Below are 27588 nucleotides of genomic sequence, written 5' to 3'. Positions count from 1 at the left end.
TTGAACCCTTACCAAATAACATATAAAAAATTAGCTCAAAATGGACCTAAATGTAAAAGCTAAAACTATAAAATTCTTAGAATAAATTATATAGGAAAAGTCTCATGATATTGGATTTGTCAATAATTTCTTTGATATGACACCAAAGAATAGGCATCAAAAGTAAAAATAAATATATTGGACTCTATCAAACTTAAAAACTTCTGAGCATCGAAGTACACAATCAACAGAGTGAATAAAGCAACCTATGGAATGGAAGAAAATATTTGTAAAATACATATCTGAAAAGGGATTAATAACCAGAATGTATAAAGAATTCCTAAAACTCCACAAAAAGACTAAAAATGGACAAAAGATGTGAATAGACAATTTCCCATAGATAGAGACATGGCCAATACGCACAAAAAAGATGCTCAACATCACTAATCATTAGGGAAATGAAAATTAAAACCACAATGAGATACCACCTCACACTCACTAGGGTGGTTATTATCAAAATACACACACAAACACACACACACACACAGAAAATAACAAGTGTTGACAAGGATGTGGAGAAATTCTAAGTCTGTACACTGTTTCAGGAAATGTAAAATGGTGCAGCCACCATGGAAAACAGTATGCAGCCTTCTCAAAAAATAAAAAAAAAGAATTATCATACGATCTAGCAATTCCACTTCTGGGTATATACACCAATGAATTTAAAGCAGGCTCTCAAAGACATATTTGTACACCCATGTTCATTGCAGCATACTCACAATACCCAAAAGGTGGAAGCAACCAAATTCTCCATCAGTGGATGAATGGATAAGCAAATTGTGGTATACACATATAATGGAATATTCAGCCTTAAAAGGGAAGGAAATTCTGACACCTGCTACAACATGGATGAACCTTGAGGACATTATGCTAAATGAAACAAGCCAGTCACAAAAAGACAAATACTTCATAATTCCACCTATATAAGATATCTACAATAGACAAACTCAGAAACAGGAAGTAGAATGGTGGTTGCCAGGGACTGTGGGAAGGGAGAAAAGGGGATTTGTTGTTCAATGGATTTAGAGTTTCAGTTTTGAAGGATTAACAACTTCTAGAGATCTACTGCACAACAATATGTTTATAGGTAATAGTAGTGTAGTGTACATATAAAAATGGGTTAGATGGTAAATTTTATGTTATGTGGTTTTTACCAGAAACAAATATTTAAATAAAATTTTAAAATTCCAATGCACATGGCTTGTTATGACAGAATGAGAAAGAGACAGTCTATTTAAATTTTAAAAAATGGTTAAGATGGTAAAATGTATGTAATGTGCTTTTAACCACAAGTAAAAATAAAAAAAATATATACACTGAAACCTTTAGCTTTCACACACCTATTCCCACATCCTCACTCCAAACCCTAAATATCCACTAATAAACTTTCTATAGATTTTCCTGTTCTGACTTTCATATGAAAAAAATCATGTAATATCTGCTCTTTTGTAACTGGCTTCTTTCACTTAGTGTAATGTTTTCAAGATTCATCCATGCTATAGCATGCATCAGTACATAATCTTTTTTATGGTTGAATATGTGTGGATATTCATATTTTATTGTCTGGATGTAACACATTTTGTTTATCCATTCATCTACTGATGGACATGGGTTGTTATCATCTTTTGGCTACTGAAAATGATGCTGCTATAAATATTCACATACAAGTGACTGTGTGAACATATTTTTTCATTTCTCTTGGGTATAAATGTATGAATGGAGTTTCAGCATCTTATGGTAATTCTATGTTTAATAGAATGCATAACTGCCATACTGTCTTCCAAAGGGGCAGCACCATTTAACATTCCCACCAGCAATGTAGGAGGGTTCTGATTCCTCCACATCTTTGTCAACATTTGTTGTTACCTGGTTAAAAAAAAAATCTAGCCATCCTTGTGGGTGCAAAGTAGTATTTCATTGTGGTTTTGAATTGCATTTCCCTGATGATGCCAAGCATCTTTTCATATGCTTATTGGCCATTTGTATATCTTGAGAAATGTCTATTCAGATTCATTGCCCATTTAAAAATTGGGTTGTCTTTTTTATTAAGTTGTAAGTGTTCTTTAAATGCTTGGAATAAATCCCAATTAATCATAATATATAATTCTTTTAAAAATGTTTCTGGATTTTGTTTGCTAGTATTTTGTTGAGGATTTTTGTGCCCATATTCATAAGATACATTGGCCTGTAGTTTTCTTGTGATGTCTTTGTCTGCTTTTCATATGGGGAATGATATTGGCCTCATAAAATGATTGTAAAGTGTTCCCTTCTCTTCTATTTTTTTGGAAGTGTGTGAAGAATTGGTATTAATTCTTCTTTGAGTGTTTGATAAATTTAGCCAAGAAGCCATCTGGGTCTGGGTTTTTCTTCATGCATAGTTATTATTATGATGATATTTGATATTGTTATTATTATTATTGCTGATGAAATCTCTTCATTTGTTAAATGTCTATTTAGATGGTCTTGTTTTTGAGCCAGTTTCGGTAGTTTGTGCCTTTCTAGGAATTTTCCCATTTAATCTAAGTCCTCTAATTTCTTTAAATACAATTGTCATAGGATTCCTTTATAATACATTTTTATTTCTGTAAAGTTGACAGCAACATTCCTTCTTTCATCTTTGATTCTAGTAATCTGAGTATTTCTTGGTCAAACTAGACAAAGGGTTGTTAATTTTGTTGATCTTTACAAAGAACCAGCTTTTGGTCTCATTGATTTTCTCTATTGTTATTCTATTCTTTATTTCATTAATTTCCACTACAATCTTTATTATTTCATTTCTTCCTCCTGCATTTCATTTAGTTTGCTGTTTTTTTCTCCAGTGTCTTAGATTTTTCCTTTTTTTCACTATGGACATTTATGGCTATAATTTCCCCTCTAAACACTGTTTTAGCTGCATCCCATAGCCTTTGGCATTTTGTGTCTTCCTTTTCATTCACCTCAAAGCACTTTCTGATTTCCCTTTTTATTTCTTCTTTGACTCATTGGTTGTTTTAAGAGTGTGCTGTTTAATTTCCACATATTTGTGAGTTTCCTAATTTTTTCTTGTTGTTGGTTTTTAATTTTATTCTTTTGTGTTCAGAGAACATATTTTTTATTATTATTTATGGCCACAAATATAGTCTATCCTGAAGAATGTTCCATATACAGTTAAGAGAATGTACATTATGTTGTTGTTGGGTGAAGTGGTCTATAAATGTCTGCTACGTCTAGTTCATTTTTTATGTTGATCAAGTCTTCGATTTCCTTACTGATCTTCATCTTCTGTCTAGTTATTCTAACCTTGCTGAATGTAATGTAGATTTTCTATTTCTTCTTTCATTTCTGTTTATGCTTTATGTATATTCATGTTCTCTTGTTAGATGCATGTTTATAATTGTTATATCTTCCTGATGGATTAATCCTTTCATCATTATAAAATGTCCCTCTTTACCTCTAGTAACCTTCTTTTAAAAGTCTATATTCTATATTATTATAGCCATTCGTTTCCCTGTGATGCTCTGTACATGAAATATTTTTTTCAACTTTTTACTTTCAAACTATTTGTGTCTTTGAATTTAAAGTGTATTTCCTAAAAAAAGAAAGAAAGAAACCCACAGCAAACCTTTCCTGACTGTCAAAACTCTCCTAATCCTACAGTAACTTGTAAGTCATGTTACGTGAGGTAAGTCTTGGAAGCACTACAGCAGCCTGTGCCCTTTGTTCTATAACAGGATAACTGGCTCTAGAGCTTCTGGACAGCAGAACTTATTGCTGTTTTTTTTTTAATCGTTAAGCCATCTCATCTAAGGTTTTTGGTTTGTTTGAGAAGTGAACTTGTTTTATAGAATATATATATATATATATATATATATATACATATGCAGTGTTTGTATAAAGCAGAATGCCTGTCCTTCCTGATTATTTTTGTACCATATTGTAAATTATATTATTTATTCTTTACTCATTTTAGGAATAAAGGGAGTTTGGTTATTTAATATAATAAACAAAAGCTGTTAAACTTCTTATGTTTCAATTTCCAGTTCAACTTGTAAATCTCTTTTTATTATTGTGCATAAATACATACTAATACTTGATCTAAAAAAATAAAGTATATTTCCTGTTGTCAATAAATAGTTGGAGCATGTATTTTTATCTAGTCTGACCATCTCTGCCTTTTGATAGAATTGCTTAATTCATACACCTCTAATGCTTACTGATATAGTTGTATTTACATTTGCCATTTTACTTTTTGTTTTCTATATGTCTCACATCTTTTTCCTTCTCTATTCCTCCCTTACTGCTTTCTTTTGTATTTATTGAATATTTTATATGTAACATTTAAATATCATTAAAGATTTTTCACAATTTTAAAATTTACATTTTTAGTGACTGTTCTAGGACATATACATCTTAAATTTTCAGAATAAGCTTCAGATTTAAACTAACTTATACTCAGTGTTATATGGAAACTCTACTCCTATATGGCTCTATTCACTTTTCCTCTTTTTTTGGTATCATTGTTATATATATTACATCTATAAATGTTACAAGATCAACAATACATTGTTGTACTTAAAACTTTACAATCTGTATTTATTTCCTTTTCCACCAGCCACCTCTCTTGTACTGTTATTGGCAAATATACTACACATATATTATATTTGCATTTGTTATAGGTCCAACAAAACATTCTATACATATTATTTCTATTTTCACATTTTAAATCAGCTATGAGAAGAAAGGAGAAAAGTATATAGTGTCTTTGGTTTTATTTATTTATTTATTTATTTATTATTATTATTTTTTGTGGTACGCAGGCCTCTCACTGTTGTGGCCTCTCCCATTGTGGAGCACAGGCTCCGGACACGCAGGCCCAGCGGCCATGGCCCATGGGCCCAGCCACTCCGTGGCATGTGGGATCCTCCCGGACTGGGGCATGAACCCTTGTCCCCTGCATCGTCAGGCGGACTCTCAACCACTGCGTCACCAGGGAAGCCCTATTTTTTAAATAGAACTTTCTATTTTTAACTTGCTGTAGAGTATTCCATAGGGTTGATTTATCAGTTTTACTTAAACAGTTTATTTATTTATTTATTTATTATTGGAATATAGTTGTTTTACACTGCTGTGTCATTTTCTGCTGTACAGCAAAGTGAATCAGCCATATGTATACATATATCCTCTTTTTGGGATTTCCTTCCCATTTAGGTCACCAGAGAGTACCAGATAGAGTTCCCTGTGCTAGACAATAGGTTCCCATTAGTTACTTTATACATAGTAGTGTATATATGTAAATCCCAGTCTCCCAACTCTGGCTCGTACCCCCCTTTCCCCTTTGGTATCAATACATTTGTTTTCTATGTTGGGGTCTCTATTTCTGCTTTGCAGATAAGATCATCTACAGCATTTATCTAGAGTCCACATATGTGGGTTATTATATGATATTTGCTTTTCTCTTTCTGACATACTTCACTCTCTATGACAGTCTCCAGGCCCATCCATGTATCTTCAAATGACAGAATTTTGTTCCTTTTCATGGCTGAGTAATATTCCACTGTATATATGTAAAACATCTTCTTTATCCCTTCCTCTGTTGATGGATCTTTAGGTTGCTTCCATGTCCTGGTTATTGAAAATAGTGCCACAATGAACATTGGATCGCAGGTATCTTTTTTTATTATTATTATTATGATTATCCTGGGTATATGCCAGTAGTGGGAATGGTGGGTCATATGGTAGTTCTATTTTTAGTTTTTTAAGGAACCTCCATATTGTTCTCCATAGTAGCTATATCAATTTACATTGCCACCAACAATGTAAGAGAGCTCCATTTTCCCCACACCCTCTCCAGCATTTATTGTTTGAAGATTTTTTGATGATGGCCATTCAGACTGCCATAAGGTGATGCCTCATTTTTGTTTTGATTTACATTTGTCTAATAATTAGTGATGTTAAGAATCTTTTCATGTGTTTTTTGGCCATCTATATGTCTTCTTTGGAGAAATGTCTATTTAGGTCTTCGCCCATTTTTTTGATTCTGTTGTTTGTTTTTTTGATATTGAGCTCCATGTGCTGTTGTATATTTTGGAGATTAATCCTTTGTCAGTTGCTTTGTTTGCAAGTGTTCTCTACCATTCTGTGGGTTGTCTGTCTTGTTTACAGTTTCCTTTGCTGTTCAAAAGCTTTTAAGTTTAATTAGGTCCCATTTGTTTATTTTTGTTTTTATTTCCATTTCTCTAGGAGGTGGGTCAAAAGGACCTTGCTGTGATTTATGTCATAGAGTGTTCTGCCTATGTTTTCCTCTAAGAGTTTTATAGTGTCTGTCCTTATATTTAGGTCTTTAATCCCTCTTGAGTTTATTTTTGTGTATAGTGTTAGGGAGTGTTCTAATTTCTTTCTTTTACATGTAGTTTTCCAGTTTTCTCAGCACCACTTATTGAAGAGACTGTCTTTCCCATTGTATATTCTTGCCACCATTGTCATACATTAGGTGATCATATGTGCATGGATTTATCTCTGGGTTTTGTATCCTGTGCCATTGAACTGTATTTCTCTTTTTGTGCCAGTGCCATACTGTTTTGATTACTGTAGCTTTGTAGTAGAGTCTGAAGTCAGGGAGCCTGATTCCTCCAGCTACATTTTTCTTTCTCAAGCTTGTTTGTCTATTTGGGGTCTTTCGTTTCCATACAAATTGTAAATTTTTTTTTGTTCTAATTCTGTGGAAAATGCCATTGGTAATTTGATAAGGATTATATTGAATCTGTAGATTAATTTGGGTAATTCAGTCATTTTCACAATATTGATTTTTCCAATCCAGGAGCATGGTATAACTCTCCATCTGTTTGTGTTCTTTGATTGTCTTTGATTTCTTTCATCAGTGTCTTATTGTTTTCTGCATACAGGTTTTTGCCTCCTTAGATAGGTTTATTCCTACGTATTTTATTCTTTTTGTTGCAATGGTAAATGGGAGTGTTTCCATAGTTTCTCTTTCTGATCTTTCATTGTTAGTGGATAGGAATGTGAGATTTCTGTGTATTAATTTTGTATCCTGCAACATTACTAAATTCGTTGATTAGTTCCAGTAGTTTTCTGGTGGCATCTTTAGGATATTCTATGTACAATATCATGTCATCTGCAAGCAGTGACAGTTTTACTTCTTTCCCAATTTGGATTCCTTTTATTTCTTTTTCTTCTCTGATTGTGTTGGCTAGGAGTTCCAAAACTATGTTGAATAATAGTAGCGAATGAACACCCTTGTCTAGTTCCTGATCTTAGGGGAAATGCTTTCAATTTTTCACCATTGAGAATGATGTTTCCTGTCGGTTAGTCATACATGGTCTTTAATTTTTGAGGTAGGTTCTCTCTATGCCCACATTCTGGAGGGTTTTTATCATAAATTGGTGTTGAATTTTTTCAAAACCTTTTTATGCATCTATTGAGATGATCATATGATTTTTATTTTTCAGTTTGTTAATATGGTGTATCACATTGATTGATTTGTGTATATTGAAGAATCCTTGCATTGCTGGGATAAATCACACCTGATCAGGGTATATGATCCTTTTAATGTGTTGTTGGATTCTGTTTGCTAGTGTTTTGTTGAGATTTTTATGTCTATGTTCATCAGTGATATTGGTTGATAATTTTCTTTTTTTCTCTTATCTTTGTCTGGTTTTTGTATCAGGGAGATTGTGGCCTCATGGAACGAATTTGGGAGTGTTCCTTGCTCTTCAATTTTTTGGAAGAGATTGAGAAGAAAAGGTGTTAGGTCTTCTCTAAATGTTTCATAGAATACGCCTGTGAAGCCATCAGGTCCTGGACTTCTGTTTTTTGGAATTTTTAAAATCACAGTTTCAGCTTCATTACTTGTGATTTGTCTGTTCATATTTTCTATTTCTTTCTGGATCAGTCTTGGAAGGTTGTACTTTTCTAAGAATTTGTCCATTTCTTCCAGGTTGTCCTTTTTATTGGCATATAATTGCTTGTAGTAGTCTCTTATGATCTTTTGTATTTCTGTGGTGTCGGCTGTAACTTCTCCTTTTTCATTTTTAATTTTATTGATTTGCGTCCTCTCCCTTTTTTTCTTAGTGAGTCTGGTTATAGGTTTATCATTTTTTTTTATCTCCTCAAAGAACCAGCTTTGAGTTTCATTGATGTTTGTTATTGTTTTCTTCATTTCTATTTCATTTATTTCTGCTCTGATCTTTATGATTTCTTTCCTTCTGCTAACTTTGGTATTTTGTTTTCTTTCTTTATTTGCTTTAGGTGTAGTTTAGGTTGTTTATTTGAGATTTTTCTTGTTTCTCTAGGTAGGATTGTATTGCTATAAACTTCCCTCTTAGAACTGCTTTGCTGCATCCCATAGGTTTGGGGTCATTGTGTTTTCATTATCATTTGATTCTAAGTTTTTCTTTGTTTGATTTTCTTTTTGATTTCTGCAGTGATCTCTTGGTTATTTAGTAGCATATTGTTTAGCCTCTATCTGTTTGTGCTTTTTACAGATATTTTCCCTGTAATTGATTTCTAGTCTCACAGTGTTGTGGTTGGAGAAGGTGCTTGATACTATTTCAGTTTTCCTAAATTTAGTTAGGCTTGATTTGTGGCCCAAGAAGTGATCTATCCTGGAGAATGTTCCATGTGCACTTGAGAAGAATGTGTATTCTGATGCTTTTGGATGGAATGTCCTATAAATATCAATTATGTCTATCTGGTCAACTTTGTCATTTAAGGCACTTGTTTCTTTATTAATTTTCTGTCTGGATGATCTATCCATTGATATAAGTGTGGTGTTAAAGTCCCCCACTCTTACTGTGTTACTGTCGATTTCCCCTTTTATGGCTGTTAGCATTTGCCTTATATATTGAGGTGCTCCTATGTTGGGTGCAGAAATGTTTACAATTGTTATATCATCTTCTTGGATTGATCCCTTACTCATTATGCAGTGTCCTTCCTTGTCTCTTGTAATAGTCTTTATTTTAAAGTCTATTTTATTTGATATGAGTATTGCTACTCCAGCTTTCTTTTGATTTCCATTTGCACAGAATATCTTTTTCCATCCCCTTGCTTTCTGTCTGTATGTGTCCCTAGGTCTGAAGTGGGTCTCTTGTAGACAGCGTATATCCAGGTCTTGTTTTTGTATCCATTCAGCCAGTCTGTGTCTTTTAGTTGGAGCATATAATCCTTTTACATTTAAGGTTATTATCAATATGTATGTTCTTATTACTATCTTCTTAATTATTTTGGGTTTGGTTTTGTAGGTCTGTTTCTTCTCTTGTGTTTCCCACCCAGAGAAGTTCCTTTAGCATTTGTTGTAAAGCTGATTTGGTGGTGTTGAATTCTCTTAGCTTTTGCTTGTTTGTAAAGTTTTTGATTTCTCTGTTGAATCTGATTGGGATCTTTGCTGGGTAGAGTAATCTTGGTTGTACTTTTTTCCTTTCATCACTTTAAAAATATGCTGCTACTCCCTTCTGGCCTGAAAAGTTTCTGCTGAAAAATCAGCTGATAACCTCACAGGGATTCCCTTGTATGTTATTGGTTGCTTTTCCCTTGTTGCTTTTAATATTTTTTCTTTGTATTTAATTTTTGTTAGTTTTATTTATATGTGTCTCAGCATGCTTCTCCTTTGGTTTATTCTGTATGGGACTCTCAGTGCTTCCTCGACTTGTGTGACTATTTCCTTTCCCATGTTAGGGAAGTTTTTTGTTTTGTTTTTGTTTTGCGGTACGCGGGCTTCTCACTGCTGTGGCCTCTCCCGTTGCGGAGCACAGGCTCCGGACGTGCAGGCTCAGCAGCCATGGCTCACGGGCCCAGCCGCTCCGCGGCATGTGGGATCTTCCCAGACCGGGGCACGAACCTGCGTCCCCTGCATCGGCAGGCGGACTCGCAACCACTGCGCCACCAGGGAAGCCCCATAGGGAAGTTTTTGACTATAATCTCTTCAAATATTTTCTCAGACTGTTTCTCTTTCTCTTCTTCTCTACAACCCCTACAATTCAAATGTTGTTTCACTTAATGTTGTCCCAGAGGTCTCTGAGAATGTCTTCTTTTCTTTTGATTCTTTTTTCTTTATTCTTCTCCACAACAGTTATTTCCATCATTCTAGCTTCCAGCTCACTTATTCATTTTCTGCCTCAGTTACTCTGCTATTGATTCCTTTTAGTGTATTTTACATTTCAGTTATTGTGTTGTTCATCACTGATTTTCCTTTAGTTCTTCTAGGTCCTTGTTAACCATTTCTTGTATCTTCTCGATCTGTACCACTATTCTATTTCTGAGATCTTGGATCATCTTTGTTATCATTACTTTGAATTCTTTTTCAGTATATTGCCTATTTCATCTTCTTTTATTTGGTCTTGTGGGTTTTTACCTTGCTCTTTCATCTGCAGCATATTTCTCTGTCATCTCATTTTGCCTAACTTACTGCATTTATGGTCTTTCTTCAGGCTGCAGTGTTGTAGTTCCTTTTGCTTCTGTTTTCTGCCCCTTGGTGGGTGAGGTTGGTCCAGGGGCTTGTGTAGGCTTCCTTGTGGGAGGGACTGGTGCTTGCACTCTGATACGTGGAGTTGAATCTTTTCCCTCTGATGGGCAGGGATGCATCAGGGGGTGTCTTTTGGGGTATCTGTGAGATTAGTATGACTTTTGGCAGCCTGTCTGCTGGTGGGTGGGGCTATTTTCCTGTCTTGCTGGTTGTTTGACATGACGTTTTCAGCACTGGAACCTTCAAGCAGTTGGGTGGAGCCAGATCTTGGTGTTGAGATTTATACCTTTTGGGGGAGCACATGGTGGTTAATATTCCCTGGGCCTGGGAATACTCTGGTGGTCCAGCCTCCTAGACTTGGCGCTCCCACTCTGGATGTCCAGACCTGACCCCTGGCCAGGGAACTGACAGCCTGCAAGCTGTGAAGTGCAACCAGAGGAAATAGAAAAAAAAAAGAAAGAAAACATACAAGGAAAACACAAGACAAATATGAAAAACAAAAGCAAAGAGCAGCAACAACACAAAAAAAGAAAAAAGATAACAGACAAACCAAATGCAGGATAAATAATAAAAACAAAATGAACAAACAGAAACCGATAAAAAAGAAAGGCAACAAAAAACAAGAGAACAAACAAAAAAACAAGAGAACTCAAAAATGAAAACAGGCAATAAAAATTGAACTAAGAAAAACAAAAAATAAAAATGTAAACAAAAATAGAAAGCAAACTAAAAAAAGCAAACATAAAACAAACCCACAAAAATGATTTAAAAAAAAACCCCAAAGAACAAAAACAAGAAAAACCCAAAACAACAACAAAGTAAAAATAAAAAAATAAAAATGTATAGTAAATTTTTTAAAATAAAAAAGTAATAGGGGCTTCCCTGGTGGCACAGTGGTTGAGAGTCCGCCTGCTGATGTAGGGGACACTGGTTTGTGCCCCGGTCTGGTAAGATCCCACATGCTGCAGAGCGGCTGGGCCTGTGAGCCATGGCTGCTAAGCCTGCGCGTCCGGAGCTTGTGCTCCGCAACGGGAGAGGCCACAACAGTGAGAAGCCCGCGTACTGCAATAAATAAATAAATAAATAAATAAATAAAATATAAAAGTGACAACAACAACCACGGAACAAAACAAAACAAACAAAAAAATAATAATATTAATAAGAATATTTTCCTGGTGCCTCTGCTTTCAGTTTTCTTCCTGCCATGATGAGCCACAGCCAACCCTCACCTCTCCAGGAGGCCCTCCTATACCTCTAAGTATGTCTCTGGACCTTCTGTGGGCACTGTGAGGGCAGCTCAGACTCTGATCTGGCCCAACTCCTGCGTGTACTTGCCCCCAAAATCCATTGCTGCTATAACTAGACCAGTCTCAGTTGTGGGAACTCTCACTGTCTATTCAGATATTGCACAGTTGCAGGGATTACCAAGCCAATGTGGGGGAGTTAATCCACTGCTTGTGCCACTGCACAGAGGTATTTCTATTCCTCTTCCTTATTTGCACCACCTTTGGGGCTCAGCTTTGGTTTTAGCCCCGACTCTGCATGTGTACCACCCTCAGGTGTCTTTTCCCCACCCAGGCTAGAGGGAGCAAAAAGAAGCGGCTGATTGGGGCACACTTATGCACTCAGGCTGGGGTGGGGTACAGCAGCCACTACAGGGGTGTGCGCACATTTCCTGTGGCAGTGGAGACCAGTAGGCAGTTGCAACAGACTGGGGTGTGCTCACTCTGGTGGGAGTCCCTCTCAGTGCCCACAGAAGCAGGAGCTGGCATGTGGTGGTGGTGGCAGTCCTGCCCCTTGCACACCACTCAACAATCTCACCTCATTTCCTAAGCAGACCACGCTTCCTCTAGGGGCATTCCTTGCCATGGAGTCCCTCACTCCTGTTCCCTCAGGTTGTCTCTGCACAGCCAACAGCTCTCCTCTTCTTGGATCCACTATCTTAACCCCATGCTTTAGCACTCAGCCACACCACTTTGGCAGATTCTTGTCTCAGGCAGGGATGCCCAGTGCTGATTCCCAAGAAGGTTTTGGCATGGATGGTGCTCAAGACCCCAGAGCCTACAGGGACAGAGGAGGCCTTGGCTTGAGTGGGGGGCAAGGCTGCTCAGATGGGTGCCCCTCCCAGTGCCCATGGAGGCTGAAGGGGGTTGCAATGGTGTCCTTGCCCCTTGTGTGCCACTCAGCAATGACACCTTGCTTCTATGTTTTCCTGGGTTTCTTCTGCAAACCTTCCCAGTTGTGGAGCTCCTTACTCCTGTCCCTTCAGGCTGTCTTTTCACAGCCAACAGCTGTCCCCTCCCTGGGTCTGCACTCTGAACTCACTTTCCAGCACCCAGCTCCCTTCCACAACAGGAGACTCAAGACTCAGGCTGAGGTGTGCAGGGCTGTGGCACAGACCATGTGTTCAGTTCTTACTTTGTCCTGCCTTTCACAGACTGTCCACTGTGTTCCCCTTCAATCCCCCAAAGTTCCCTTTATGTCCTAGCTGATTTCCCCACCATGAGGGGGTTTTTCTGAGTGTGGTAACCTCTCTTCAACTTCAGCTTCCCACCAGGGTTGCTGGTCCTTTTTTGATTACTCTTTTCTTTTTTTTTTTTTTTGTTTCTTTCATCTTACCCTGTTGTGATGAGATTTTTCTTGTCTTTTTAAGTGTACAAAGTCTTCCTCTAATGTTCATCAGGTTCTCTGTGAGAATTGTCCCATTTGTAGATGTATTCTTGATGTACTTGTGAGGAGAGACAAATTCTTTGTCCTCCTATTCCACCATCTTGACTCCTCCCCCTATCGTGTCTTTTATAATAACACAGTTACCTTTACTGGTGCTGTTTGTTCATGTAGATTCCAGTTACCTCCTGGGATCACTTGCTTTCATTCTGAAGAAACTGTCTTTAGTATTTCTTGTAAAGTTGCCTTGCTAACAACAAATTATCTCAGTTTTTGTTTATCTGAGAAAGTTTGTCATTTCTTCTTCATTTTGGAATGATAGTTTTGTTAGATATAATATTCTTGGTTGACTGCTTTTTATTTGATCAATTTAATATGTGATAATACTGCCTCCCAGCCTCTCCTGCTGAGAAGTCAGCCATAAATCGTATTGGGTTTCTTATGTTCTGACATGTCATTTTTCTGTTGATGCTTTCAACATTTTCTGCTTTGACATTCAGAAATTTTCATATGATATGTTAATTTATAGGTCTTTTTGTGTTTATCCTTCTAGGAACTTATTAAGCTTCTTGGATTTATAGGTTATCATCTTTCAATAAATTTGGAAAATTTTCAGCCAGTATTTCTTTGAATATTTTTTCTTCTCCTTTCCATTCTTCCTCCACTCTTTCAGTACTCCCATTGTGTTTATATGGTGTGCTTAATGGTATTCCACATTTCTTTCAAGGTCTGTCCATTTTTCTTCATTATTTTTGTTCTTTGTTTTTGGCTTGCATAATCTCCACTGATCAATTTTCAAGTTTGCTAATTTTTTCTTCTGCCAGTTCAAATCTGTTGTGCTCCTTTAGTGATTGTTTTCATTACTTTTATTTTTTTAACTCCATAGTTTCTATTTATCCTTTTTAAAAAATAATTTCTATCTTTATTGATATTCTCTGAGGCATTATACCTTCCTTTATTTCTTTAATCATGATTTCCTTTATTTCTGTGAACATATTTATAAAGATGTCTTAGTTTCCTGTGGTTTCCGTAACAAAGTACAATAAACAGAGTCACTTAAAAAAAGGAAATTTATAGTCTACAATTATAGAGTCTAGAAGTCTGAGATTAATGTGTTGGCAGGACCATGCTTTCTCTGAAGGCGCTATGAAAGTTCCTGTTCCAGACCTCTCTCCTAGCTTCTGGTAGTTCCTTGGTTTGTGGCAGCATAACTCCAGTCTTCAAATGGAATTCTCCTATAATGCCTTGTCTCTGTCCAAGCTTCCCATTTTTATAAGGACATGAGTCATATTGGATTTGGGACCCACCCTACTTTAGTATGATCTCATCTTAACTAATTTCACCTTTAATGGTCCTATTTCCAAATAGTCACATTATGAAGTACTGAGGATTAGGACTTCAACATAGGAATTTTGGGGAATGCAATTCATCTCATAACAAAAGCTACTTTGAAATATTTTTCTTTTGACTCCAACATCTGATTGCTCTCACTGGCAGCTTCTGTTTCTTGATTTTTTTTTTTTTTTGTATATGGGTCATACTTTTCTGTTTCTTTGTATGCTCCATAATTTTTGTTGGCAACTGGACATTTTAGATAATATGTTGTAGCAAATCTGGATAATGGTCCCCTCTCCAGGGGCTTTTATTGTTATTTCCTTGTTTATTTGTTTATTGAGTGACTGGATTATTTTAGTGAAGTCTATACCTCCACTCCCAATGTCAAGCCTCTGATATTATTCCTCAGGTAGGCACAGCTTTTGGTACATCCATAGTCACCCTGGGATGCCAGTGGTACTGGCAGGGTTCTCTTCTCTTTCCCTGACCACATACCCAGTGGTTAGACTCCACTAATTGCTGGCTGATTGCCTTATTGTTTTTAATAGTGCCCTGGGGCATAAGTTACTTTACAAATAAATCCAATCAAATTATAGCTCCTTTGATGAAATAGGGTCTGAGGTCAATGTTTGACACTTGTTCTCACACTGGCAGGCCTCTTTTTAGCTGTCTTACTCCCTGTTTTCCTCTTGTGAGCTTGTTGGCCTACAGTCTAGCCTGTATTTTCATTAGATCTACATTTCTTTCCAATTGTCCTTCACCAACCTCCACTGTTGTTGAGATTACCCTCAGGATTTAACTTCTCCTCACTTTGCTGCAAATGAAGTTAGCTCCTTTAGGAAAAGATTGCAAGCTATCTGTTTTATGGCAAAATCTCTGTGCCAGGGCTGTGGAGCTGGAGGTGGGGAAAAATAGCAAACTTCTTTCTGAATGACATTCTCACTGTAGTAGCCTAGTAGTGGTGGGGCAGGAGACTGAGGTCCTTTTGGCTTGCTTCTCCTCCTGTGTAAACACTGACTCATGAGCTGTGGAATGGCTATCAGAGCCCCAATATAATTACTGCACTATGTCCGAGGTAAAGCTCTGTTACATGAGTGGGGTGGGACAGAAGAAAGGAGCCCACCTCTTTTTTATTGTACTTGCTTAGGACTTAGCCACAACAATGTGTAGCTGAGGGCAGGATGGGAAATATTGAGGTCCGGCTTTTCCCAGAATGAAAGCCCTCTGGCTGGAAACTGGGGAGAGGTAGCCCTGTGTTCTTGGTTGCAGCAGTCTGGAGTAGTCTCTGCTTTATTGAGCTATGAGGGGAAAGGAAGAGAGCAGTCTTGGATCAAATACCACAGAATCTCTCACCTTTCTTAATATATTTTTTATAGATTTTCTTGAATAGATGTTTCTTGATTTGCTACTTGCTCTTAAGACAATTTCCAGAGGCTTTAAAAGGTTGTTTTCAAAAAAGTTTTCACCAGTTTTACTGAGAAGGTCAGCAGCGCTCCTCATGCTATTATGCTGGAAGCTTATTTCCTTAATATTCAATCTTGGTTCACATTTATTAAAGTAGTTATTTTCTTACATTTATTGAGACTATAATAAAGTGTCTAGGAGAACTCCTGCACCATCTATTCTTTTATACCTTAACAACAAATTATATCCAGTGAACTGGTCTCATAATGAAAAATTATATTTTTCCCTGGTGGTCTAGTGGTTAGGATTCGACACTTTCACTGCCATGGCCTGGGTTCAATCTGAGATCCCACAAGCCACGTGGTGCAGCCAAAATAAAAATTTTAAAATATATATATATATATATATATATATATATATATATATATATATATATTTCAAGCAGTAGAAGATAACTCTTGAAGCTAATACATTGGACTTCTGATTGATTTATTTTCTTTTTTTTTTTTTTTCTGGTGAGTGTTAGGATCTGTCCTCCTTTTGATAACAAAAAGTGTCAAAAGAATAGTAAAAAACTTTAAAGCAGGCTTAGCCCTCAAGGATTATCTAGTTAGGAGCAGAAGTAGAAGATTAGAATCCAAGTGTCTGGATGCTCAGCCTTGTGCCCTTTGTGGGTGAACATAATGGATGTCAAACAATGAACAAATTGAGCACACTTCAGAATTTATTAAACATTTGTATCTATCTATGTTATGTGATCTTCACAAAAACCCAGGAAGGGGGTCTGGGCAGTATACTATTATTTTCATTTCACAGATGAGAAAACTGTAATTCAAATCTCCAATACAGAGGTGAAATGAGTTACATGGTTATCTGACTCAAATATCCTTTTCTTTCCATTATACCAGGCTTCAAATGAGGCGCCCAAGTTGGAGCACAAGCCCTCAACCTTGAGACTAAGAGTCTCACATTTCTACTAATAATATTAATGTTAACTCAGAGGCATAAACTGAACTAGGAAACTTCACACTTGGGCAAGATTTTTTAACCATGTTCTCACCAAGACCCTGCCACTTACCACCTGATGCTTGCCTCTTCTTTCCTCCCATCCCTCCTCCAATTGATATTCCATATTTTTTCTATGTCTCCTTTGTTATATAAAAGTAGAGTCGTTGAGGCAGTTGTGGCAGTAGGAAATCAGTATCAAGTCAGAAAGCATGCTCTGAGCTTCTTGATGATCCCTACAGGAGCTACCTCACTGGTGCCCAAGCCCTTTGTCTACCTGGAGAACCAAAATATTAAATTATACTGTAGTCAGCAAAAAAGTCTTGGAACTCAGAATATTTTCTTTGAAAAGTCAGACAAAAACAGCTGTATAAATATACTATGAAGGAAGAAAGCAACTTGAACCTAATCTGTTAAGTATATTTCTTACTCTTATCACACCTTGCCATACAAGCAAATGTTAATACACAGTTTATGAAATGCTTTAAAAAAACAGCTACAAATGGCTGAATAAAAAATAATTTAGCTTGTCACATACACATTAATTCTTTTCTTTCCCTAACTCAGTATTTGAATTATTTTGAGTCATATAGACCCTGCTTCAAATTTTGAACCTGCAACTTGCTACTTGTGTGATCTGTAGCTTTAGGCTCCTCATCTGCAAATGGGAATAATAAAACTTACATCAAAGTATTCTTATGAGAAGACAATGAGATAATGTATATGAAGGAGCTAGCACATTGACTAGAACACTGTAGATATTCAGTAGATGTTCTTTTTCTTCCTTTTCTTTTATAATCACAGTGAAGAAATTAGTAACCATGAAACTCTCAGAGAACAAGTCAGTCTATTTCATTGTATTAAATTATACATAGGGAAACATTCAGAAAAGACAGATCAGGGCTTCTCTGGTGGTGCAGTGGTTAAGAATCCGCCTGCCAATGCAGGGGACACAGGTTCAAGCCCTTGTCTGGGAAGATACCACATGCCGCAAAGCAATTAAGCCCGTGTGCCACAACTACTGAGCCTGTGCTCTAGAGCCCGAGAGCCACAACTGCTGAACCTGCATGCCTAGAGCCCGTGCTCCACAACCACCCACAAGAGAAGCCACCACAATGAGAAGCCCGTGCACTGCAATGAATAGTAGCCCCCGCTCGTCGCAACTAGAGGAAGACTGTATGCAGCAATGAAGACCCAATGCAGCCAAAAATAAATAAATAAAATAAATAAATTGATTTAAAAAAAAAAGGAAAGACAGATCAGTGAGAGGATTGCAATGATCAGGGAAGTTTTCCTGAAGAAAGTGGGATTTGAGTTTCACGTTAGTGGATATTCCAGTGTATCTCAAAATCCTCTATTAGAGCACTGGGATTTTGAACAATGGGCCAGGGTGCCCCACTATTTAGCTAAAGAACTAGTAATCACTTCTTAATATTCAAAACAATTATGATAACGTTCTCTTAATTTGAAATTTCCCCTCCACAGATTTCTTTAATTCTTTGACACTTGCTACGGCTTTTCTAAATTAAAACACAGAATACGATAATAACGAATTTAGCACAATCACATGGTTAGCTATTTTATGTTTAATAAAGTTATTTTGTGATATTCTACAGAGTGAATTATGACTTTGGGTGCTCTGCTGTCAGAACACATTTGAGACTCACAGGGATGGGTGTAAAAGATGAAGCAGATGAGGAATAGCATAAAGATAGCATAAGAAAAATTGTTCAATCGTACAGTGAGCAGATCCACCTGGAGTGGACAGTATATGTTATGGATTAATAGAAAATAATGGCTAAGTAATAATAAGATATAGTACTATCCTGAGTATAGTAATTTATAATTTGCAAAGAGTTTACACATATCTGAGCTCATCCTCATAAAAATTTTGTGAAATAAAGAGGGCAGGTAATAAAGTTACCATCAATAATGACAGATTCTAATGACTAAGCACTTACTATGTACCAGACATCATTGCTAGATGCTTCACTTATATTATCCCTAATGCTCACAACAACCCTGTGATATAGGTGTTATTATCCTATTTTCACAGTTGAGTAAACTAAGGCTCAGAAAGTTTAAGTAATCTGCCCAAGTCCATATACTTAGAAAAGAGCAGATGCTTAAATTTGAATCTCAGGTCTGTCTGATTCCAGATCCACTACACTATCATAACAGCATGTAAATAAGAGAGGGAAGGAGTAAAAAGGGAGAGTGTAGTAACAAGTGCATGACATTATAGCTTATGTACAACAACCTTAAGGTTGGATTGTCCAGAAAATAAACTAAAATAATTTTTGAAGTCCATTTCATAAAAATAGCTTCAGCTCCATCAATCCTGAAAATCAACAGACTCTATTTTGGAAGGCACAATTGCCATACTGAGATATTTGGGGGGTACTAGTTTCACTTTAGAGCTCATGATTTGGAGTCATTTATCCAACTCCAAATGGGAGAAATAAAAAGATTTCTAGGTTAACATCCTTTACCTTGCTTTTCCTCCTTGTGGGGATGCCAGCAACCTACACAAGCTCCCTAGGACATGGTGGGTGGTGGGGAAGGGGAAGCTAGGTTGAAGCGAAACACTAGCATTGACATATATACACTACCAAATGTAAAATAGATAGCTAGTGGGAAGCAGCTGCATAGCACCGGGAGATCACCTAGGTGCTTTGTGACCACTTAGAGGGGTGGGATATGGAGGGTGGGAGGGAGGCTCAAGAGGGACGGGATATGGGGATATATGTATACGTATAGCTGATTCACTTTGTTATACAGCAGAAACTAACACAGCATTGTAAAGCAATTATACTCCAATAAAGATGTAAAAAAAAATAAAAATAAAGTAATCCACAAGGTGACACATAAGGAGTTTCCATGACTGGTTCCCTGTTAAGGCATTTCATTTACATAAGGAGAAGTCCAGAGATTGCCCAAACCAGGGGTCAGCATGAAGGCCTTCCTCAGAGGCTCATTCCCTCTTGAAAGGATGAAACATTCAGGATGCTCATTCAGAGGGAACAAATGGTTTCACCTGTGGGAAAAGTCGTGGTTTATCAATCAATACCCTTCAGGGAGGAGACAAATGCTGACACTAGAGCTTAGACTAGAGAAAGGACAGCATCTATTTTAGCTCCAAAGAGAAAGATGTGATCTGTCACAGAATTTTGACCTTCATGATAGGGAAGCTTTGCCACCCCTTTTCTACTGGAGGTATACTTAAAACATAGAAGGACAGAATAAAAGCCCTCTGAAAAGCCTGAAAAGATGACACTGAGTCTAGAAACTCAAGCTCATAGAACTTTATTCAATGGAGAGTTCCTCCATTCTGTATTTAAAGCCAACTAACTCATATTGTATGATTAAAACAAATCATTTTTTAAATTTATGAATATGCACCATTGAAAAATATTTTATTTTAAAGAAAATGATATTTTTTGCAAAAACAAGGAAGACATACTATTTTTATTTATAGAAAAATTCGAGTTAAAAAGCATTCAAAAACAAAGTAAAATAAAAACTCTTATAAATCACCTACTAGATAAGGTTCTAGGACCTTACTGCTCAAACGTGGCCCACCAGCTAACAGTATAGGTTTCACCTGGGAGACCATTAAAATGCTGAACCCCAGACCTATTAAATCAGAATATGCATTTAAACAAAATCCCTAAGTAAGCTTAAGAAGCACTGGTTTAGGCTTGGGAAATGTTTGCCTAAATGTGTCTTTATTTTCATCAGAATAATCCAGGTTATTGGTTAAAAAATTAAGGCTCTTGGGCCCTACCACAGACCTACTAAATCACATCTCTCATAGTGGGACCTGGGAGTGTGCATTATTAACAAGTGTAGTAGGGCAGTAAATCTCAAACTTGAGCATGCATCAGAATTACTTGGAGGGCCTATTAAAACACAGATCGCTGGGATCTACCCCAGAGTTCTGTGATTCAATAAGTCTGGAGTGGGTCTGGAGAGTTTGCATTTCTAACATGTTTCTTGGTGATGTTGATGCTAGTGGTCCAAAGACCACAATGAAAGAACCACTGCTTGGACATAATTTTAACAAGTTTAGTTACCTGGTTGTCCAATCTAGACTAGCAGGAACAATTAGAAGGGGAGTAGTCAGAGGCATTATACTGATAGCAGCAAGAAGCAGCATCTGATAGGCTGAGAATGAGGGGGAAAACAGTAACTATAAAAAGAGACATAGAGGGCTTCCCTGGTGGTGCAGTGGTTGAGAGTCCACCTGCTGATTCAGGGGACACGGGTTTGTGACCCGGTCTGGGAAGATCCCACATGCCGCGGAGCAGCTGGGCCCGTGAGCCATGGATGCTGAGCCTTCACGTCCGGAGCCTGTGCTCCTCAACGGGAGAGGCCACAACAGTGAGAGGCCCGTGTACACCAAAAAAAAAAAAAAAAAAAAAAAAAAGAGAGAGAGACATAGAAATAAACATATTTTTTTGAGTGTAAGTGCCAAAAACCTTGTGTCTCACTCTCATCCCGCTCCCACGACTACCAGTCTCCTAGTTCTTGAGGGTTATCATTGTATCTTATATGACAGCAATGTGAGATGTTCATTAATAATGACCCCCCAGCCATCGAGAAGATGCTTAATTCTGTTTAGTTTACTGTTTAAGCAGGTATAGAATTGTATAATATATTTTAGAAATATTTCCATCGAGGGTCAACTTTTAAACACTAATGCTTAAGTTGTCTGATAAATTCACTTTTGAAAACCACTCTAAAATGATGCAGGATAAATGAGTATTATCTAACACTGGAGTTCAGGCAATCCAAAGGTGATAATGACAATATCTAACATTTATAAACCAAATTCATTTTTTCATGTAATACAATAATACTTTGAGACACATTATCACCATTTCTTAGAGGATGGCTATGTAAACTAAGATTCAGGAAAGTGAATCAAATTGTTGAGATCACATAGGTAGTTAAATGGTAGTGAGACTAAATTTCAACTTAGGCCTATATGACTCTATTTCTCTATATTATTCTGCTTTCTTTATAGGGGAAAAAAGGCTCAGGCTGAGAAACTGGATATGTAGACAGTTCTCTTGGGTTTCTGCAGGCCATACTTCTTGTAGAGCTTCCTGTAAGACAGACATCCAAACTTTATTAGCCTTCCCAGTTTCTTTCACTTACAGAAACCACAAGAACTCCCTTAATGCTTCTGTGTGCCATAACTTACAATATTCCCTTTCTTTCTCATTTACCACTTTGGATTTCACTGTTACCTGGAGTCACTCCTACCTCTTCCTACACCTAATCTTTCTTGCCCCAGGTTCCAATTTTTCAATGAAATCACAGAGGGGCTAGTGGGGATAGGAGAGGCAATCAGAGACAAGGAGAGAGAAAGCCTTTAAGGCCTGTGTAACTGTTTCTCCTCTCCCATTCCCCTATGGGGAATTCAAATTCCTCACAGCCTCATCACACTCCTATGATAAGGGCCTCAAACACTGAGGCTGGTGGTCCACTGGAATACAAATGCTTCTTTATTTCTCCAAGAACTCAGGCCCCACCATTCACACATATGCACACATTCAGTTGTTCTGAGAGAGCTAAGTAAACGGAATGCTTTAGAGTAGGAACTCTTTTATTTGCTGTTTCTTGTAGTTGTTGTTGGTTGGTATTTTTCAAAACCTCCAAAAGAGAAGTGTAGTTGCTTCATTCAGGATGGGCAACTTAGACAAAGATTTATTTTCTTCCGTAGTGATTATCAAAAGAAAGAAACTGGAAAAAAATAAAAGGAGCAGAGATTTTATATGCAGCAGACCTAGACAACATTCCTACCACTGCCACTTACAGATGATGGCATAGAACATCATTACTTGTATCTGATTTATAAAATGGAGTAATAATCCCTATCATTCTTACCTCAAAGAATGGTTATGACAGTCTGAAGGGGTAATAAATATGAAATTTCTCTGGAAAATATAAAGCAGTGTATGGGTATAAATTTTGCTTGCTAATACAATATTCTGCATCCCTGGCATTTCACATGTTACTATGTAATTGCTGTTATTACTAATAGTTAGATTTTATAGTACTATTCATTTATTCAAAATGCTTTTCTTGAGCACTTGCTTTATTACAGGCATTATACTAGGAATTGGAAGTACAAAAATATACCAGACACAATTATTTTCCTGGGGGTGTGAATCTATTGAGGTATATTTATAGGTTTATTAGGTTTTGGTGGTGGAAGAGTGGTGAATGGACTGGGAATTCAACCACCATTTTTTTGCCAGTAATTTGGAAATTATTATGCTATTTATGTATGGAGTCGTATCAGTAAAATTGGTGAAGTAGGCAGCTCCAAACTCCTATCCCCCTATAGAAACATTGAAAAATAAGTAGAAACAGTCAGAATTAACTTTGTCAGAACTCTGGAAAATAGTCAAATGTCTATAGTAACCAAGCAAATGGGGAATCAAGAAAAAGCCAACTTAAAAATTGTGGAAAAGCTTTATAGTGTTTTTATTCACCTTGCCTCACCCACCCCCAGATCAGCTGTAGTCTTGAAGATGGAAGCCCCTATTCCCAGTGTGAGACCCTGGTCCCTGTTTGCAGAGGGAGCAGACAAAATCTCATTTGCAAATTATTGTGTTAGTCTCTTCTAAATTGCCTGAAGACTACCTGAAAGAGTGATGCAAAGTGTTCGTATCTGTTTCGCCTAACTTGCAACTCAGAGTGGAAAAGCAGCAGGCATAATTTGAAAACATTGTAAGTGTGGATGAAAAATATGCAGTCGTCAAGGACAAAAAATTACAGGCCAGCTCGCCCAGCGTCCGCAGCCAACGCCGCTATGGGAGTGCAGGTGGAGACCATCTCTCCCGGAGATGGGCTTACCTTCCTGAAGTGCGGCCAGGCCTGCGTGGTGCGCTATAAGGGGATGCTTGAAGATGGAAAGAAATTCTATTCGTCCCTGGACAGAAACAAGTCCAGTAAGTGTGTGCTGGGCAAGCAGGAGGTGATCCGAGGCTGGGAAGAAGGGGTTGACCAGATGAACGTGGGTCAGAGAGCCAAGCTATCTCCCCAGACTATGCCTATGGTGCCACTGTGCACCCAAGCATCCTCCCACCAAATGCCACTCTCTTCTTTGGTGTGGAGCTTCTAAAACTGGAATGACAAGAATGGCCTCCTCCCTGAGCTCCCCACTCTTGGATGTGCCATGGAAGGATCTGGCGCCTCCAGATGCGCACAGCGAGTCCATACGGAGCTTTTCCTGATGTTCCAGTACATTGTATAAACATCTTCCCTGACAATGTGTTCTGTCACCAGCTTTGCTTTTTCCCTTTATCTTCATATGTGTGTTGACCTGAACTATATGCCATAAACCTCAAGTTACTCATTTTAGTTTGTTTTTGTTTTGAGGTGAAGATTGAGTTTCAGTCCTTTGGATCTAGATTTCCAGTTAAGTATTAGTCAAGTATTACCAGCACAAGTCATGGGTTAACTTTAGAATAGGAATTGGTATGGGGGGGGTGCAAGAATCTTTATTTTATTTTATTTTTGGATGAAAGTTTTATCTATTATATATTAAATATTATTGCTGCTGCGCTGCGAAGCCATAGCAGATATGAGGCGCTTTTGAGGGCCGAATTATTCTCCAAGTTGAGAGATGTCCTTGTGTTGAATTAAAAGCCCTACCCAAAACTAAAGTGGGAAGGGGGAGAACCTTTGTCTCCACTGCCCCACTTCCACCCTCCCCTTAAACCCTCTGCCTTCTGAAAGGAGATCATTTTCACTGAGATGTTGGACTCTACAGGTGTCTATCCCCAGGCCAGCAGGGACCTCTGAAGCCTTCTTCATGGCCTGGCTTTTTCCATCCTGTGGTTTTTCTAATGGATATTCAGGATTTCTGTAATCTCATAGTTATCCAAGCTCCACTTCCTAAATTTTAAGAACTTTAATCGAAAGTTAAATTGGCGGTGCTGTTCTTAGACACTTAACACCCATGAAAGCCCAGCCATCATGACATATCCTTGAGTGTTTTCTTAAGAAAATGATGTTGGTCAGCACAGCTTCAGCATCTCCTGTTTTTTGTTGCTTAGCTTCCCCTGCTGATCTCACAGTTTCCTGGCTTCTCCTACCCCCTTCTCACCCCTTTGCTGTCCTTTGTAGTGATTTGGTGAAATAAATTGCTGCCTACTCCCCCCCTCCGCCTGCACTACATATGAATTTCAAGTTTTATTATTTCAATAAAAGTGCTTTATGCTGGCTTTTCTCAAAAGAAAAAGGTCAAAAGATTACAGTTGAAGGTTCCAATTCAAGATGGAGATGTAGGAAAATCCTGAACTCACCATCTCACAGAGACACACTGAATTACAGCTATATATAGAACAATTTCCCCAGGAAAAAAATTAAAGGCTGGCAACGTGACCCCTTCACGTTGGGAAAATGAGAAAACACACACACACACACACACACACACACAGTGAAACAGATAGGAAAGGCTGAGAAACAATCTTACTGTAAACCCCACCCCTGGTGGGGCAACGTTCAATCAGGAGGGAACTCAAGACCCAGAACTTCACCCTGAGGGGCATAGGGTTCATATCCCACATTGGGCACCACATCTTTTAAGACCCAGCTCCTGAGAGATGAGCCCCCAAAACATCTAACTTTGAAAACTCATGCCCATGAGACATGTTGCTGTGGTGAACTGAGAAATGGCTCTTAAAGGGCTCGTGCACAGATTCACCTGCCTTAGGGTCCAGCAGCCTTTTGAAAAGTGCCCAGATGTATGTTAAGGAGACTCATTTGCTAATTTTAAAGTATTGGTCTGAGAAGCAGGAGCATGCTGGGGTACTCTCTGGAAATGGAGGCTGATGAGCATCATCTTTCTGTTCTCTTTTTGCCTTACTAAATCCAGCAGGCATAATCTTTTTATTTTCCTTTCCAATGAGTGCCAGCTGTATGCTCCAGCTGGTGGACACTATCTTCCATGTTCTCCCTCTGCTTTGCTAAAGCTGGCAGGTGTCATATAATTCTTTTTATTTCCTTTTTCTTTCTTTTTCTTTTTCCCCTTTCTTTTCTTTTATTGGTAGGTGCCACCTTGGCACTCCCCTTCTGCCTTATTCTAGCCAGTGGGCACCATCTCCACATTCTCCCTCTACTCTGCTCCAGAGCACAAGTACCTCTCAGAGGAGAGCTTCTACAGGCATCTGGTGCCCTTGTTTTTACATCTGGTAACCTGGTTTTTGAAGCTGCCACCCAGAGGAGACCCCTTGATTGCCTGGCTATGAAGGCCAGGGGAACATGTGTTCCTGGGTTCCATGGGAGTGTAAAAATTGGAAAGACAGTTCTAGGCAGGGTACCACCCCCAGGGTACTATACAGACAGCAGACTAAAACTTATACTCTAAGCCTTTCTGTGAAAGGGGTCTATTTACATGTTCAGGAGCTATGGCCTTAGGGGCAGGCTTCTGGTTTGGTACACTTATAAGGGCCTGTAGAGGTGCTCTTAGAGAATGGAGGCTGGTGGATATAATCTTTGTGCTTCCCTCTGTCTCACTTGCTGGTACCTTCCAGAAAGGAGCTTATACCCTAGTTTGGTGTCCTGATTTTTGTGGCTGCTGCCAGGGGATACCTCTACATCGCCTGGCTCTGGTGTTTATAAGGCATATAACTGTGGGTCTCACAGGACTGTAGCCAGTTGCAAAAGTATTCTTAAACAGCTATGACCCCAGGGCACAGCAAGAGGTAACAGCTCCAGGAGCTCAGTCTTATTGTGAAAGAGGCCTATTTGTTTTACTGTCATAGCTGCAGCCCAAGGGTCATTTTTCTAATTAAGCACACATGTAAGGGTTGATTGTAAACCTTTCCTGATACTTTGAAGGGGGGAACTATCTTCATGCTCTCGCTCTGTCTTACTCCAGATGACCAGTATGTCTCAGAGGGGAGCACTTATATATGTCTGGTGCCCTGGTTTTTGTGACTTCTGCCCAAGGGATAACTGTTGATCACCTGGCACTGGTGGCCATGGGGACTTGGTTTCTTGGGTCCCACAGGACTGTAACAATCAAAGATACAGTTATTGGCAGGCTACCACACCCCAGCAACTGCACAGACAGCAGATTGAAACCTCCAAAGCCTTTCTGTGAAAGAGGCTTGTCCTGGAGCTTCAGCCTTAGGAGCAGGCATCAGGTTTGGTACATACCTCGACTATGAGGGTGTTCTTAGGGAACGTAGGCCAGGGGACACCATCTTTGCACTCACCTTTAGCCTCACTATAGCTCATTGGTATCTTTCAGAAAGGAGCATATACACATGCCTGGAGCCCCAATTTTTGTGACTGATACTCAGGGGACATCTCTTGATTGCCTGGCTCTGGTGGCTAGTGAAGCTTAGGCTTGCAGTCCCAAAGAACTCTATGTATATGAAGGTTTAAAAGCTGCTGCTTGAGGATCTGGTTTCCAGCCAGCCTGAATCTAGGTATGGACTGAGATCCTCCCCTTTGGGACATTGACAGGTCTTGACATAGCCTCAACTACTGAAAATCACTAAAAATAAAATACACTGCTTGGAAAATCACAAAGGCTTGAGAGACTAACAAGAGCTAGGGCAAGGATGAGTGATATTTCATCTCCAATACAAGGCCAATCATTCAAGTCTGGGAGAGGTGGTTGTTTCATCAAATGCATAAACCAACACAGAGAA

At 38.2% G+C, this 27588-nt stretch overlaps 1 pseudogene across 1 annotated transcript; it reads left to right on the top strand.

Annotated features, from left to right (window-relative positions):
* The first annotated feature begins 23732 nt into the window (after nucleotides 1-23732).
* LOC307069010 (peptidyl-prolyl cis-trans isomerase FKBP1A-like) lies at nucleotides 23733-24055 on the top strand (annotated as a pseudogene). Its single transcript has one exon. The product of its transcript is annotated as a peptidyl-prolyl cis-trans isomerase FKBP1A-like (transcript).
* Nucleotides 24056-27588: the final 3533 nt, after the last annotated feature.

Source organism: Hyperoodon ampullatus (genome assembly GCF_949752795.1).
Source record: "Hyperoodon ampullatus genome assembly, chromosome: X".
Lineage (NCBI taxonomy): Eukaryota > Metazoa > Chordata > Mammalia > Artiodactyla > Ziphiidae > Hyperoodon > Hyperoodon ampullatus.
The sequence above is the reverse complement of the archived record's forward strand: the minus strand, read 5'-3'. Positions and strand labels throughout refer to the sequence as shown.